The sequence below is a fragment of the Pteropus alecto genome, unplaced genomic scaffold (genome assembly GCF_000325575.1).
Source record: "Pteropus alecto unplaced genomic scaffold, ASM32557v1 scaffold45, whole genome shotgun sequence".
NCBI lineage: Eukaryota > Metazoa > Chordata > Mammalia > Chiroptera > Pteropodidae > Pteropus > Pteropus alecto.
The window spans coordinates 30,352,073-30,370,365 of record NW_006442491.1 but is presented as its reverse complement, the minus strand read 5'-3'; the positions used below and the strand labels follow the sequence as shown (position 1 = coordinate 30,370,365).

At 37.3% G+C, this 18,293-nt stretch overlaps 1 protein-coding gene and 1 pseudogene across 3 annotated transcripts in view; both read right to left on the bottom strand.

The window, feature by feature from the left end:
- NCOA3 (nuclear receptor coactivator 3) overlaps positions 1–14,548 on the bottom strand; it is a 94,601-nt gene extending 80,053 nt beyond the window's left edge. For 2 of the 3 annotated variants that reach the window (XM_006921894.3, XM_015596972.2), the window contains exon 1: positions 14,398–14,547. The gene's annotated coding sequence lies outside the window, so the exon portion shown is untranslated. Of the gene's footprint in view, positions 1–14,397 lie in introns of all 3 variants that reach the window. The other variant, XM_006921895.3, reaches the window with a different exon arrangement.
- On the bottom strand, positions 3,250–3,368 carry LOC112471055 (annotated as a pseudogene).
- Positions 14,549–18,293: the final 3,745 nt, after the last annotated feature.

Below are 18,293 nucleotides of genomic sequence, written 5' to 3'. Positions count from 1 at the left end.
AGGGAAGGGGTGGAGTCCCCTGTTACACCACAATGCTGTTCTTATTCAAATCTAAAACCTAACAGTCCAGGAAAAGATATATATTAATATGATTTTATTTCCAAAACATGACTTATAAGCTTTAAAATATACAAAGATATGTATATCTGTTGAATCACTATGAACATTCAAATTCTTCACGGTAGAAATGCATAAGAGTTTAAAAGGTTAATTCATAAAATCTGAATTTCTCAATATCTTTCTTAATACCATTGTTAGGTATTTGCCATGAAAGAGATGAAACAAGGTAGCAGTGGGTGGTGACAGTATATTTATAATCTACTCTTGAATATAAAGTCTACTGATTCTTTGAAAGATTAACACGAACCTGAAATAGAGGTTACAATGTTTCTTGAATCATATCAAACGAATACTGAGCTTATGCAAATCTTTTAAAAACTTAGTTGTAATTTTCTGAGCATTCTTCAAGATAATATAAAATCCTGTAAAATAAAAACGTCACTAGCATTGTCACTAAAAGAAAGATTTTTACATGTCTATATTCTCAGATGCATAATAAATCTACTGAAATTTTAAAAATCAAAATTCATTTAAAACAAGAGTTTTGAAATTGGAAGACTTTTAAATAACTTGGAAGTTCAGTGTTATGGCCACACTTCAGGCGGTGATGAAACATACAGGACCTTAGATGTGCGAATTTACGCCCTGCTCACTAAAAGCTAGCCAGATGCCATTTTATCATTGACAGAGTAGCTTCAAATTCCACTCAGAGTGCAACTGCAGTTGCACTGAATCCCACAGTATAAGCATGCCTGCATGTTATTATGGGAAATAGTGGAAAATTTCACAGGCTGACATCCAGAACGTCTGCGGTTCATTTTCATATTTCTTTCTTCCTGCAAAGCAGTTATTAGACCAGTAGTTGGATTTTTTTAAGCTGGAAATTTCCACTGTTTTTTTTTTAAACTATCCTTCTTAAATGTAAATTGCAAAATGTTCCAAAACTCCAGCATAAAAGAAATAAATCAGACATAACAGAATTAAAATATATATCTTCAAATTACAGTAAGGAGATTGGTAAGTAAACTGAGGGGTTTTGAGCAAGAAAAAGTGTCCAGAGAGATACTTAGGCGACTTAAGGTTACAATAATTTAATACAAATACTAAATGTGACAAATAGCACATTGTGAAGCTGTTATTTTCTCATTACAGTGGAGGCATTCAAAAGCTAATACAACTCAGTAGAACAGTTAAGCACAGAAACCATAAAAAGAGAAGACAGTAAAATATAGCTTAGTGAGAAAGAAATATATTCTACAGTAATAGAAGTAAACCATAAAGATTGGGTTTTCTAGTGAGGGTGAAAGACAGAACAGTGACAAAACCTCACAGGTAAGATTCAGAGGTTTTAGACCAGTCTTCGGCATCTTTTTATTAGGATTATACCAGACCAATATAACTGATGTTTTCCATCTTAATTTGTAATATTAAATGTGGAAATAGAAAAAGACTTACTGATTCATTCTTATTAAAGAGAAAAATAAAAATAAGTTCCTAACTATTTCAAATGAAAAATGACTTTCAACAGTTAAATACAGTAGAAAATAATTAACTGTGTTTAAGAACTGGTATGTTCCAGATTAACAATTTTAGTTTTCTTTTCCATTTATACAAATTAAGGAATGGGGTCTATAAGACATGTTTGCATTACTATTATTCAAGTTTTAAAACACTGATTATTCCCCAAAATATACATATGACCGAGAACTTGAGCGTTAGTATAGAGACAACTCTGACTACCAATAAAGATTTGTACCACCAAAGACTGGGAGAAAGTATTTGCAAAACATTTGATAAAAATATGTATATCCAGAATATACATTTAAAAATAAAAATATATAAAACTTTTTACAACTCAGTAACAAATGGAAGGGGGACGGGAAGGAGAAAGTTATAGATACAAAGCAGACCTATAACTAACATCTTAATGATGAAAGACTGAATACTTACTCCCTAAGATTGAGAACAGGACAAAGACATCTCTCTCCCAGAGGACCCAATAATCCCACTTCTGGGTATTTATCTGAAGAAACCTAAAACACTATTTCAAAGGGACATGTGCGTCCTTATGTTCACTGCAGCATTATTTAGAATAGCCAAGATATAGAGGCAACCTGGGTGTCCATATCTTGGTGGTATGTACATACAATGGAATATTACTCAGCCATAAAAAAAAAATGAAATATTGCAATCTGCAACAACAATGGACGGACCTAGAGGGTACTGTGCTGAGCGAAGTAAGTCAGACAGAAAAAGACAAATGCCATATGATTTCACTTACATATGGAATCTAAAGATCAAAATAAACAAGCGAAACAGAAACAAACTCATAGACACAGAGAATATTTTAATAGCTGCACATATGGGAGGGAGCGGGTAAAAAAAGGGAAAGGGATTAAAACTCTAAATTAGTAGTTACAAAACAGTCATGGGGATGTAAAACACAGCATAGGCTATACAATCAATAATATTGTAATAACTATGCATGGTGTCAGATAGGTACTAGATTTATTGGGGTAATTACTTCATAAATTATATAAATGCCTAATCGCTATGCAGTACATCTGAAATATAATACTGTATGCAAACTGTAATTGAAAATTTAATTTTTTTATTTTAGAAATTAAAAAATAAAAGATATCTCTCCAAATTAATTCTCCAATTGATTCGATGCAATTACAATAAAAAAAATCCCAGCACTGTACTGCAAGCACTAGCTACTACAATAAAAAAAAAAAGAGAGCGAGAGAAAGGAATACCAATTGGAAAGGAAGAAATAAAATTGTCTTTATTCACAAACAATATGGTCATTTATGTATGAAATCCTATGCAAACTACATAAAAACTACTAAAATAAATGAGTTTAGGAAGGTTACACGATACTAGGTGAATATACAAAACCCAACTGTATTTCTGCATACTAACAAATTACTGGAAACTGAAATTTACAATCATTTTAAAAAATAGAGAACTTAGTGATAAATTAGACAAAAGTTTTTTTTAAGAGCTACAGTGATAACTACAAAACATTGCTAAGAGAAATTAAAGAAGACCTAAATAAATGAAGAGATATATAATGTGTTCATGGAACAAAAGACACAATATTTTTACAGCTTTATTAAAATATAATAGACAATTAGTTGCTCATATTTACATTGTACAATTCAATGAGTGGTTTTTTTTTTTTAACGCCTACAGCACCTGGTCTTCCTAGGTGGTCTCCCATCCAAATACTAACCAGGCCCGACCCTGCTTCACTTCCGAGATCAGACGAGATCAAGAGTGTTCTGGATGGCATGGCCGTAGACGCAATGTTTTTTTTAAATTGCATTTGGCATACAATAATATATTAGTTTCAATTATACAGCATAGGATTAGAGATCTATATAACTCACAAGTGATCACCCCACTAAATCTTTCCCCTTACATATTACAACTTTATTAGACACAATATTTTTAAGAAACGAATTCTCCCCAAATTCATCAACTGACTCAGTATAATCACAATCAAATTGCTACAAGAGATTCTGCTGAAATCAACAAGATTAATTATGTGGAAATGCAAACGATCTAGAATAGCCAAAACAATTTGAAAAAGAACGAAATTGGAAGACTTACCCTACCTGATTTCATGAGTAGGGTAAATATTAGATGAGATGATAGACAGGGAGATAGATAGGAGACAGACAGGGAGATAAATTGGGAGATAGACAGACAGACAGATATATCAATGAAAAAGAAGAGACTCCAAAAGTAAACCTACACACATTTGCCTATCTGATTTTCAACAAAGGTGCCAAGTCAATCCAATGGAGAACAGATAATCTTTCAACAAATGATGGTGGAAAAACAGCCATATGCCAAAATATAAACCTCAACCTATCTCACACTCTAGACAAAATTAACTCAAATGGGTCACAGACCTAAATTTAAGACCTAAAACTACAAAACTTCTTAGAGAAAACATAAGAGAAAATCTTAATGATTTTCTTAAATGCAACACAAAAAGCATAAACTATTTAAATACAAAAATCAATAAACTGAACTCCATTAACATTAAAAACTTTTGCTCCAAAACACTATTATGAAAAATGAAAAGGCAGGCCATAGATTCAATAAACACTTCTAAAACATGTATCCAAAAAGGTTTAGCATCTAAAATAAAGAATGCTTATATCTTAATAAAATAAATAAGCCAACTCAAAAATAAGCTAAAGATATGAACAGACACCTCACTAAAAAAACATACCAATAGCAAATAAGCGCATGAAATTATGTTCAACATTATTAGTGATTAGGGAAACTAGGGAAACTCAAATTGAAGTCACAATGAGAGACTACCATACAACCACTGGAATGGTTAACATTAAAAAGCCTAACCATACCAAGTGTTGGTGAACAACTGGAACTATCATACATTGCTCAGAGAAACATAAAATGGTACAACCACTTTGAGAAACAGGTGGCAGTTTCTTAAAATTTTTACATGTTGAACATACATTTAGCATATAACACATCCGTTCTATTCCTAGGCATTTACTCAAGAGAAATAAAGTATATGACCACACATATAACTATACACACAGGCTTATACACAAATATCACAGCTCTATTTCTGATGACTAAAAACAGGACACAACGCAAATGTTCATCAACAGATGAATGGATAAACTGTGATATATCCAGACACGCAATATATCTTAAGCAATAAAAAGAAACTATTGATACATGCAATGACATGGACAGATCTCAGTACAACTATACTAAATGAGGAGGAAGCCAGCCCCCCTCAAAAAAGTATATATTGTTAATTCCATTTATATATAATTCTCAAAAATACAAACTAACCTTTAGCGACACAAGGCAGGTCGGTAATTACCTGAAGATGAGGGAGGGATGGACTATAAAGGGATACAAGGGAACTTTTGGAGGTAGTATATATTCCCATTATTTTAACTATGGTGATGGATTCACAAGTAGACAAATATGTCAAAACTGAAATTGTACAATTTAAATATATACCATTAACTGAATGTCAATTAATGCCTCTAAAAACTTGGGGGCGGGGGGAGAGTAAAGAAGAAAGCGAACTATAGTGATAGAAAAGTAGATCGGTGGTTGACTGACTGAATACAAAACCCAGAAGGGGACTGAATGCAAATGGACAAGCAAGAACTTCCCAGAGTGACAGGAAGGGTCTGCACCTTGACTGTGGCAGTTAACACAACTGCTTTATATTTGTCAAAACTCAAACTGCACTTAAAACGGGTGGCTGGGAGAAAACTGAGAAAGGGTGCCTACTTTGCTTTGTACCTTTTGAATTTGCCCCATGTGTACCTGTTATATATTTCAAAAACTATTTTTGAACTGAGACCATTTGCAACTAAATCTCTGTATGAGCTGAGATTGTCTTAATACTATAGAAATAAACAAGAGGCAGAGATGGATTAGGTTCATAATAGTTCTTGGTAACCCAATTTCAAATTTTATTTTCATAACAGTCTCATTTTTGCTGCCTTTATAACCAGTGACCAGTTTAAATTTCAACTTAGAAAATAAATTTTAATAGAATCACCTTCTGTATTTGAATAGGGTTTTGAATAAGACTTCATTTAAAAAAAGCGAGAGTTCTACAACAAAAAACTCAGACTATTAAATGAGATACTGTACAGTAAGCACATAACAGTTTCCAGGCACATAGGAACTTGAGAAATGATAGCTTTTTTCTTTTACCACAAGAATTTTACCAGGGTAAGAGGGTAAAGAGAAAAGCAAGGGAGACTTAAGAACTAAAGTGTAGATATACAGATAAAATAAAGGAGATAATACTGGAAATATAGATTATGGTCATATTATAAAAGGCTTTGGGACCTCCATGGAAAGTTTAGTTTCAAACTCTTAGACAATGAATGGCAGAAGATCTCATGCCTTTAAGCAGTCGAGCAATGTGAAGGGATAAGTTTTTAAAAGATAAAAAAGAAAAGAGAAACAAATAGGCACTCATGAATAAGTGAGAGAATAAATTTGGTATAAACTATTTGCAGGCAACTGGGAAAAAAATCATTAAAGTTTTAAATGTACATTTTCTCTGATTCAGAAATTTCACTTCCAAAATTTTTGTACTGAAATATATTCATGCCAGCACACAGATCTATATACAGTTTACTGCAGCATCATTCAAAACAGTAAAAGATTGAAAATAGCAAGGTGGAACCAGTTAAATAAATTTTATAAATCCATTCAGACAATGGAATATTATACAGCCTTTCAAAAATATGAGGTATAGAAGACTCTCCAAGTTCTTTTTTTAAGTGAAAACAGTGAGAGCCCACTGTGCTATTTGTTAATTAGAAATAAAGGAGGGGGACAGAATAGGAAAAAGAAACTGAAGAGACATCCATAATTATAGCAGAGAATATCCTCTAATAGTAGTAGCCTTAACCTTGATTTATAATATTTTCTACTATAACAAAGTACTACAGAATAAAAGATATGGGAAAGAGAGATTAGAAACAGCAATTTCCTTTAGATCTATACCATCTACTCTATTAAGTTTTCCCTAACAATCTCAGTTAAAAATAACCTTTTCTTCCTCTGAACTTCCAAACCACTTATTTATGTTGCTAGATCTATGTTTTTTCAATTACACTTATCTCTCAACTAGATTACAAGCTCCTAGATCGCAAAGGGATTTTAAAGCCCACAATGCTTAGCACAATTCCTTGAAAAACAGCGGTAATTAATAAAAAATTTGCACAACTTACAGGACTGTCTAGTGCTAGGGCAACTGGGAAATATGAATGTATTCTAAGGCCCAGACATGATTTATCTAGGACGGCTCTATGAGGAAGATGTAAGTCCCAAGCAAATCCTTAGGACTCTAATTTTATCTTAACTTCCAAATAGAAAAATTAACTGGAGATTTGAACTGCAGAAACATTCACATCCAAACACAAGCATTTTGGGTACCAAAAATGAATATAATTGAAAAAATAATAGAGGATTTTAAAAGTTTAAAAAAGAAATGGTCCCAACTCCAAAGAATAGACAATGTGAATCTGCCCTACCAATCAATAAATACTGACTCCTATGCATTTACAATTCGTATCAGGCAATAAGAATTATATTTTCATCTATGGTGGTCTGGGAAATTTACTTAAAGGAGACAATCTGAGCTGGACCTTAATGACTAGACACGACAGCAAGAGAGAAGAGGCAGAAAAAAATTAGCATGACTGAAACATGGAGCAACAAAAAGAGGAAAGATCAATTTTTAAAATAGCCTGCGATAAGAACTGAATATTAGGTTAAGGAATTTGGGTTGTATTCTGCAGATTTTTAAGCAAAAAAAAAAAATGTGATCAAAATGATGTTTAATAAGATTAAATTAGCAGAAGTGTAGAGAGGACTAGGGAGAAAAATGTATGAACAGGATTCTACAAAAACAAAACCAGTTTATTCAATCGTATCTCTCACAACATTCAATGGATATTTAAATGATCAAGTCCTGAAATGTCTTACCTCTGTGCTGTTGTTAATGATTTCCCACCAATAGGAACCATGCTCTCTCCACATTAAAATCTTGCTCATTCTTCAAAGTCCTGCATCCCGATAACCTGGTCAGAGGTTGTCCCTTTTCCCCTCTGAACTTCCCCACCATCTTTATAGGCAAAAGAAACTGCCTAGTACTGAAGTGATGTGAGTATTGTGTACACTTGGAGGTCAAAACCTTTTTAACTCTCACGGTGCCTTAAATAGTGAAAGCTTAAAAACTCTTAAGCATTTATGTGTATGGGGAAGTGGGCAACAGCCAAGCAGAAGCAAATTAAAGAAGAACTGAAGCTTAAGGCCTCAGGATTAAGAGAATAGTGGCATAAAAAGACAGTTTAAAAAGTCATATGTGAGAGCTATTTTGTACTCTGGGGAAAGAAAAGGGACAATGAAGGTTATTGATGAAAGTTCACAACTTCAGGTTTGCCTAATGTGGGATCCATACACCTAAGGCTTCCATCATTCTAGATATGGTTGGGCACTGTGAAAGTCGCTTCCTGAATTTATTTTATTGATTCTTGAAATTATTTTTAAAACTTAATATAGTAATAGACTTGTTTTATTATATGAAGAAGATACAACTGACCCTCCAATAGATGCAACATGCGTGTGGAGTTATTTTTCTCACTGGTGAAGTTAGATTGTCCTAGATACAAGCAAATACTTGCTCTGACAGCAATGAAGCCAACTACCTTGGCTGGAAAGAATTATCGTCACAAGACACAGCTACAATCAGGCAGGTGAAAAAGGAAAGAGATGAGCTTGGATAGAGCAGAGAGTGTGTAGACTAAAGACACGATTTGGTGAAGAGACTACTGGGTAATCCTTAAAACATTTTCAAATAAAGTTGCCAGATTTCAACCTGAAAACAAAAATCAAGCTGATATAGCTACTCTCCAGAGTAACTTAAATTCAGTAATCATTTCACTGATGACAGCTTTAGAAAGTAAAGAAAATATGACTTTTCTTAAACCACACACACACACACACACACACACTTTTGCAGCTTGTAGCATATACTATGAAGTCAGGAGCTCAAAGTCATTCTGTCCCCAAACTCAAGAGTCAGCACAAAAACCTGTATCTTCACACCATTATATGGTATAAAGAGCTTAATTCACTCAGAGTTTGACCAATAAAATGCAAGTAAAAGGCCATTCTACAATCTACACGATGCTTTGCGTTTACAGAATTTTCTAATATAGAGAACCTTGGAAGAGCACATACTCCACCCCTTTGTTTTATAAATTTAAAAACAGACCTAGAGAGATTGATTTGTACAAAACTTTACATATATACATATATAAACTCACAAATGATTCTCAACTCCTCACTGGTAACTATTCTTTTCAAAGAAACAAGTTAACAAATATCGATCAGGCAAAAAAGGAGGAAAATATTTAAAGGTTTTCACATGTAGATTTTTTTTTAATTAAAGTTCTGTTTTAAAACTGAGTATGAGATCACATGCTCTTTCCACCAAAAATAATTAACTCGCATTTATAAAAATGTTAGTTTAAGACATTCAGATTATGATAAACATTTCCTCTTAAAATAATTTGGTTTTACATTTCACTTAAACAGAAGAGCAAAGAATATTTACCCTAAAAGCCTCTCCCCACCACCCTTTTTTTGTTAAAACCCTTTCTTCTCCCTCCCCATGCTTTCTTCTCTTTTGTACTCAAGTTCTCAAATGCATAAGATGGAGGAACAATACCACAATACAACTGCAGGCTTCCTGCCTACTAGTCAGTCATTATTCTTAAGACTTGAGAACTTTCAAAACGCTGCTTGGGTTGTTTGAAATTCCCTCTTTCAGATTTTCCCTCTTTCATGGAACTTCTATTTAAAAGAATGACTTCAAAAATGCCTTGCTGCACCCAATCAAAACTCTCTACAACTAAAAATGCTATAGCCTTAGATATGAAGGTAGGATGTAAACGCCTGAAGTTTGGCAAACACCAGTCTAAAACAGAACAGAACAGAAAGAATATATTTCTGACCAAGCATAAAAATTGTATTTTTCTCCTATGTATATTAATCCTGTTTCTGAAAAATTTCATATTTATGTGGTAGTAACTTAAAGACTAAATAGTACCATCTTTTTTTTTTTTTTTAACAATACCATATAGAGATCTAAGAGTCTCTACATTAGGATGAATAGAAAGGTCTACATTAATTATTACTGATAAAGCAAAGATAAAATGAAGTATATTGGTTTATTTAAAAAAAAAAAAACTGTCAGGGGCAGAAAAAATTACCAGCAGAAGTAAACTGGAAACCTGGGGAAAGTCCCTTTTTCTCTGACCACACTTTGATCACGGCAGTAGTACTTACTAATAAACTTATATGCTTAAGATAAGCCATTGGGGCTATTCAACTGGGGAGGTGATATATGAATTATCTGCCCAGCTCAACATGGGTTCTCTCCTTTTTAAGGCAAAAGCATTAAAAATGAAGGTAAAACGCATTGGTTCAGGAGTAATGATTTGTCAAATTGTTACGATAAATATTTTTCCAACATCTCTAACAAAAACAAAACTAATTTATATTAAATAATATTCAGTAAAGCTCAATTCCAGTACAACAAAATAATTTAGCTAGTCCCCTGGAGTTTGTTATAATGGGATTTAACCTGTACACTCAACATTCAATTAACCATGAGGCTTATCCTAATTGAGGATTATGCTGACTTCTGCAGTCCTTTCTCATCTATCCATCTACCACTCCAACTCAGCTTCCATAGCTACCAAAAGCAAAGCCCGAGGGAGCAGTAGATAATCCATTACTATGTGATACCCAGGCCAATATTCCCTTTGCATCGTGATGTGGATGATGAGTTAAATTCAGAATCTAGTCAGCCTATTTTCCAAAAAGTAAAGAACCCTCACCCACAGCCTCTAAGGAAATTAAACAATTTAGAAGAATACCTTCATAGGTGAACAACAGACAAGAAAAAGTCTTTCCTAGAACCTAGCAATAAAAAATATTAACAGAAAATAAAAGTAGGATAGAGATGTTCCTATTGAAAAATAGGAAAAAGGACAAACAGAAAAGACTAGTCCATTTGCTCTTAGAATATTCTTTGAAATAGGTAAAGCCCGTGTGTGCCTGTTAGGTCAGACTTCTTTCCTCTTCCTTTAGGCCACAAAGTTTACTACAGAGTTAGTCAAAATAAACCTTTATTACTGCCTCCCTGTAAATTGACCTAGGTCAGCAGAACCTACCTAACGGAGTTAATGCCGACAAAGTTGGGAACTGGCAGTATGCAGTCTAAGATTATCCAGTCTGTGGATAAATCAGCCTTCTAGACACTGCACGTCTTCATTTCTACTCCTGCTGTGTATCTTCTGGCCATTTTCCTGTTCAGTTAACAACTCTCCACCAGAAGGTAGGAAAAGGAAAAGCTATTAAATTTAAGTCAATCCTATCATTTGTTAGGGAGCTGAAAATAAGGTTAGGCTCCAGATAAACTGCATCCTTAACCCAAAATAACCTCCCAGAAACTCTGCCAGGAAACCAGTGGGCCAAACGAATTCACCTAGTAAACATTAACAAAGTGAAGAAGTAAGCCTCATTACAATAGAGCCCCTCCTCTACTTTAACTGTGAAATGTTCATTTTGTAATCCCCTCCCCCACCCCCAAAAAGCACTCATAAAATGGAAGAAAATGCCTACATTTTACTGCACCACTCAATCTTAGATCTTCCGTGAGGATCTAAGCTAACATACAGTCACCTATTTCTTTAATTTGTTGAACTATGAGGAAAAAGAAAACATACATTTCCAACACTAACTTTCTGCTCCCAGAGCTTTAACCACTCAATAATGCAAACAGGGAATATTCTACACTACAGAGTATAATAAATTCAAACCAAACTGGGACAGGTACTCTGCTTTAACCTATGAGAAACTGCAGTACCTCTTCAATCATGATTAAAGGAGTAACACTGTGTTAAATCGTGGTCACTTGGCTGTGCAGACTAACAATGGAGGCTATATTCATTCTAAATTTGAGACAAAATAAAAGTTTTCAAAAGTAGTCTACATCCTCTGGCCAGGGCTTAAAATTATATAGCCTAAAAAAAATGCAAAAGAAAAAGAAACCCTAAAGCTATTTATTTTAACACCAATTAGGGATAGGACAATAGTAGTTTGTTTTTTTATCTTACCCTATTGTCCAAACTAAAATAAGAAATTTTTAAGTTATTATTTTAAAAGACTTCTCAAAAACAAAAGTCTTCAAGTTAAAAAGAACTATTCTAGAATCATACTGCTAATGCGCAAGATTGAATTTTTTTTAATTATCTTTAATGTGTCCCTGACATAGTAAGGCATTAGTAAGTAACCATTTCGAGAACTATATTTTATTCACATGTCTCTTAGGAAAAGGGTCCAGGGTCCAACAGTACACTCACTCTTTACTGAATGAATTCTAACTTATTTGCTTAGAGGGTGGAGGGCGATTTATAGAAATAATTCTTATACAGGGGGAGAGGAATGCACAGTATACTCACTTTCAAAATATAGTGAAATTATTTAATATTATCCCTAACACCCTAAACTCTAATATCACAGAATTTTTGAATGAACTGTTAGTGTTGGTAAATTTAAAATACATTCTAAAACTTATAAAAATAGAAATCTTGTTAATTATGCTGGAGTTGTTTGGCATTTTCAAAGCCTCTGTAGTTAAGAATTATTTTATGGTAGGTACGTTTTCTGTAACTGCTCTAGAAACACTACAGCTTCCACTTAGTCCACAATCCTCACATCCAAAATGTACTTCTGTATGCCAGAAGCTGGCATATGCCTTCTTTTAATGCTGATTGGACAATTAAATCATTTCTATCAATACATAACATATCCCTATAATTTAAGATCACAGGCAATCTAGATTGCGGCTCATTTAAATGCAGAACCTGAAGCAACCTCCAGTGACAGCAGCTATAGTGTTCAATATCATTTTACATGTTAGATAGAAAGGCTTCCTCTTTCATACAAACAATGAACCCAGCAGGGTTCTTCATCATAAAGCCCCACAGATTATTTAAGGGTTTCAGTAAATAAAGCAACATAAGCAATAAGTTCAGAAGAGGTCTAATAGCTATCAACATTTTTTAAGACAATAAAAAGAAAACAGTATTCTCACCCCATTTTCCTTTTCTTCTGTTCATTTTTTATTTCCTTGCTTCTAGAATTTAATAGGGGTGTGTTTCAAGTGAAAATCTTAAAATAATTATTCCAAAGACCAAGGATACCCTGGAAACCAGTTACAGTGCCTCCTAGGAGGAGGAATTGGAGGGGTTAGAGTAGAAGAGAGACTCAATTTTCAATGTTTTTGCACCTTTCCAGGTGGTATCATATCTGGTATAACCTATTCTAAATAAACAAGCAACAATTAGAACAAGCAGTTCAGAAACTTACAGATTTCCATTTAACATTTGAGTTTATGCGCATTCACTAAAGACCTATGATATTTTTGTTTCCATTATCCTCTAAACAACCTGCTGCAACAAATACTGGAGCTTTCTTGCAGCCACGGACCAGTTAGGTGGATCCGAGGCCAGGCATTTAAATCAAGGAGATGCAGCAATCTCACTCAACATACCACTCTCACTCATCTCATTCAACTCCATTTAAAACCACTGCAGCAAGCCAGCTGGTGCTCGCCTTCCTGTTTCTTTACGGCACAGGCTTAATAACAAAAACAGGTTGGCTTTGAAGCGCTGCTCGAAAACTGCAAAAAAGGAAGTCTTTACATTCAGTAAGGGGAAAAAAGTTTCGACTTCGAGAGAATCGCATACCTTTCGTGTCATTCCATTTGAGAAACCCAAACTCCTCCGGCTAGTGAGGTTTCGAGACGATGCTCTCTCCCTTTGACAACTGCTCTTTTGGTTAACTTTTTTCACCCTTGGTGCCCTCAAACTGCCTGGGAAGCAACTAAGCCTCCCAACGACTCATGGATTGTTTTTTATAGACATGTGCAAGACAGACAGTTTATTTAAATCGTTACAGATTGAATCAATGTACGTAAGAAGATTAGAGATGGGGAAGGAAGAAAATAGTAATAATAAAGACAGCCGAGCCCGAAATGTATCCACCAACTTCCCACTTGCCATTTCCCAGCTTTCACACAAGAGGTAGCAAAATGCCTTTTTACTGAGAAAACTGCTGAGAACCTACCCATGCCCAAAATGGAAATCACGAAGACAATTGGTGTTAGAATAATAAAAATGCTCAAGTGCAGGAGATAACACAGCAACAAAATCCGACCCCATCCCGAGGACGACTCGGAGGCTGGGTGGGGGCCGCTGCGGGTCTGAGTGGCTTCCCCCGCCCCCTAATTCTTCGGAATAACTGCGAAGGAGCCACGGCAGCGGGGACAGGGGGACGCGGGCAGCTTCCAACAGCCGCCCTCAAGGACTGGAGAGGCATGAGGAAGATAAAACTTTAAGGACAGGAGGAGAAAGTGGGCCCCCGCGGGTCCCCCCAAACTCCTCGGGGTGACCTTTCCGCGTGGGGGACCCTCTTGGACCTCCCCAAGACGGCTGCCGCCCTGCTCCGACTCCCCTCCTCTGGCCGCGGGCCGTCCCCCGGCTGCGGGGAAGCGGCGCGGCTGCGACACCCCGAAACTCTCTGAGCGCGCCCCCAGCTCGGCGCGCCCCTCAGCGCCTCCGCGGAGCCCAAGCCGCCAGCTCGCGGCAGCCCCGGGGACTCGCCCTCTTCCCCCGCCTCGCACTCCACCCCCTCGCCCGCAGCCGCTCCTCCTTTATCTCCACTCACCGCCCGCCGCCATTTTCCTCGCAGATGTGCTTTAAATCGGAAACTCGCTGCTCAGCCAGCAGCCGCCACAGCCGCCACTGCCACCGACTCAGCCGCCGCGGCCGCCGCCGTCGCTGTGGACCGGCTGAGGAGGCAGCGGCAGGAGCCTCGGCGCGGGGATCGCCGGGATATGTAGTCCGGCGGCCACGCCCAGCACTACCGGTCCCAGGGGGCCTTGCGCGGGCTGGGCCGCGGGCGCCCCTGCCCCGTCGGGCTTCCGCGGCGCGAGGGCGTGGCGGCGTGGGGCTTGGGCCCGCTTTCCCTCACTGACCACCTGGGAGCTGCCGCGGGGTTGGGAGGACCAGAATGCAACCCTAGCCCTGCCCTAAATTTTTTCATATTTGCCTTCGTCCAGTACTATCTAACACTTATGGAGCGTTTATTGTGTGCAAGCACTCGTCCTCAAAACGAGCATCCTTTAGGGAGCACTATTCTCATTGTTCAGAGGAGCAAACTGAGGCACAAGGTCAGAAGCCGCGCTGTTCGTTAGACGCTAAAGTAACTGGGTGAAAGGTTGTTGGGCTATAGGCTATTCACTGTATACTCAGTCCCGAAGTATTATGACAGAGAGTCCAGGGAACACCTTGCTTTACTGTGGCGAGATCTGCAGACACCGCCTTAACCAAACGATCAGTCACCAATCACCATCATTTAGCATCACCAATAACAGATCAAACTGACATTATGTGTCTCCTCATATGATGCAATGGGGAAGGCATAACGCCACCCCTGTAGTCTTGCCAAAAAAAAAAAAAAAAGCGAAATTGAACCTATGAAAAAACAATCAGACATAAAGAATGTGAGACATGCTACAAAACACCGAGCTTGGACTCTAAAAAATACCAAATCATGAAAGAGGTGAAAACCAAATGCAATATGCGAGCCTTGATTGGATCCAAGTTTTGTTTTCTTTATGTAAAAGACTTGGGGGTAAATTTTAATATGGGCCATTTATTAGATAATAATATTGAATCGGTATTGTCTCGAGTGTGAATAGAATGATGTAAATAAACACTTACTAGCTCCACCACCATCATTTTCCACCTGAACTATTGCAGCAGCTTCACCACTGCCCCCTGCTTCCATTCCACCCTCTTCCTCCTGGAGTCTGTTCTCAGTAGAGCAGCCAGAAGGATCCTGGTAAAAACCAAGTCGCATAATGTCTGTCCTCCAAAATCTTTGCAGTTACCTGCAAAGCCCCATACAGCCTGTCTCTCCCCTCCCTTTCCTTTCCAAGCTCATCACCTACTTCTCAGCCACTCGCTGCTGTATTCCAGGTACACTGGACTCTTTGGGGTCCCTCCAACATGCCTAGCACACTTTGTTTGGCCTCAGAGACCTTGCACTTGCTATATCTTCTGCCTGGTTCATATTTTTTTTTTTTTTTCGAGAAAATCCAAATCTCTAACTTCCTCATCTCCCCCATGGTCATTGTCAAAATGTAACGTCTTCAGTGAGACCTTCCCTAATTTCTCTATTTTAAGTTCCCACCCACTCCAATCCCAGCATTCCTTACCCCCTTTTCTGTCTCATTTTGCCTCATAGCACTTTTTATCATTGGAAACATTTCATATTTTTGTTTACTTATGGTATTTATTATCTCCTTTTCTCACTAGAATTACAGCTCCGTGAAAGTGGACTTTTGTCTCTTTTGTTCTCTGATGTAGGCTCAGCACCCACTACAGAGCTTAGCAATAGTATTCACTCACTCGATATTTGCTCCATGGATAAATTCACCCCCTCATCAAACAACAGATAATAAATATTATATTAGATACTGAGAATCCAGACATAAAATACTAAGACCCTGTATGACCTTTCACCTAAACACCTACAGGTGTTCCTCAGCTGCTCTCCCTGCTTCTCCCATTAGTCTTCCTGTAAGCCCCTCCCCACACAGTAGCCAGAAGGATTGTTGAAAAATCATATATTAAATTATGTCACTTCTAACCTGAACATGTTCCAATGGCATCCCATTGAATTTGAGATAAAATCCAGACTCTTAACTGATCTGGTCTCTGCTTCCTTGTCTGATCTCAAGTAATAGATCGCTTCTCATATCTTAGCCCATGCCAGACACGAACATTCCTGATGTTTCCTGAACATACCAAGCATGTTCCTGCCTCAAGGCCTTTCACTTGTTCCCTTTGCTGTTGGAAATTTTCTTTCTTCCTGCCTTTCTCTCTATTGTCATTCAGATCTCTGCTGAAATATCTCCTCTTCAGGCAGATCTTCTAAACACTACACACACACACACACACACACAGAGTCACATCACCCTGATTTATTTTGTTCAGAATGATGACAGTATCTGATTTTTTTTTAATTGTCCATCTCTCTCTCTAGACTATAAGCTCCAAGAAGGCAGGGAATTTGTCTGTTTAGTTCACTGCAATGTGTCTAGCACCTGTTTTGTGTCTGGCCTATAGTAGGCACTTAATAAATATTTGTAGAAGAAAAGAAAGAAGGAAAGGAAAAAAGAGGAGAAAAAAGAAGGAATGCAATATATTATATTAATATTAATTTATACATATGTTCACAGAAAGTATAACTGATATTAACAATAAAAATATATATATATGTACATGTTGTTTGAGACTCAAGGACAGATCTTTAACCCAAGGGGTGCCAGAGAAGGCTTCCAGGAAGAAGCAACTTCTGTGCCAACTTTGGCAGTATTTTGATGGACATGATCCCAGACTGAGTGACATCTGGGAAACACTAGTCTAAGCTTACCATCTAAGCCAAATAAGTGACACGCCCTAGTAGATAGTCTGTGAAGATGCCTGCCATCATACTTCTCTGTTTGCATGAACCACTCCTCCATCAAGAGGTAAACTTTATTTCTTCTTCCTTGAATTGGGGTTGCTCTGTGACCGTTTGACCAATGGAAGTGGTAGAAGTTATATGGTGGGACTTTCAAGCCATGCCTTAAGATGATTGGCAGCTTCCACTTCCTTCCTGTTGGAACCCAGCTACCATGCTATGAGAAGCCCAAGCCCAATGGAGAGGCCACATGGGATGGGAAATTTGAGGCAGTCCAGTCGACAGCCCTATAAGCTAAGACACCAGGCAAGAACCAGTAGTAACTGCCAGCCACATGAATCAACCTTTTTTTTTTTTTAATGAATCAACCTTCTTGCACATTCCAGCCCTTATCAATAAGGTCTGAAACAAAAGAGCCACCCAGTGGGCCCAATCAACCTATAATATCATGAGAGATAATAAAATGGTTGTTCTTGAAGCCACTAAATTTTTCACTGGTTTGCTATACAGCAATTGAAACGCTCTACAGAAGTGTGGACTTTTGTTACACTGTGGTTGAGAACTTTCAATAGATAGGAAGAGCAGTCTCAACTTTTGAAATGAGCCCAATAAAATTGGCTTGACCCAGGAGACACAGAAGCAGAAACTCTGTGAAGATGGGATTAGAAGGTCATCTAGCTAAAGCCCTCCAAAGATGAACAGATTCTGCCTACATTTCTGATTGCATGAAGCCTCTGCTTCCATGTTCCCAGATGGGTGCTCGCTTTCCCAAGGGCAGCTATGCCAGTCGGGGTTCTTGGGTTGTAAGCAAGAGACTCTGTAAAGTAATAGAATGATATGTAGCCACTCACAGAATCTTGGCCTGGAGGACCAGGCCAAGAAATGTCAGAAACCAGGGGAAAAGAAGATCCTGAATGTCTTATTGTCTTATCTGGGGCCAGCAGTAAATCTAGAGATCAATCATTGTATTCTATCTTCTCATCACCTTATCCAACATTCAAATTCAAAAGAGGAATTTGTCCAATTGGTCTAGTTTGGGTCACATGTTGTGTATGCAAGTAACAGGCTACCAGACCTGTAATAATGCTAAC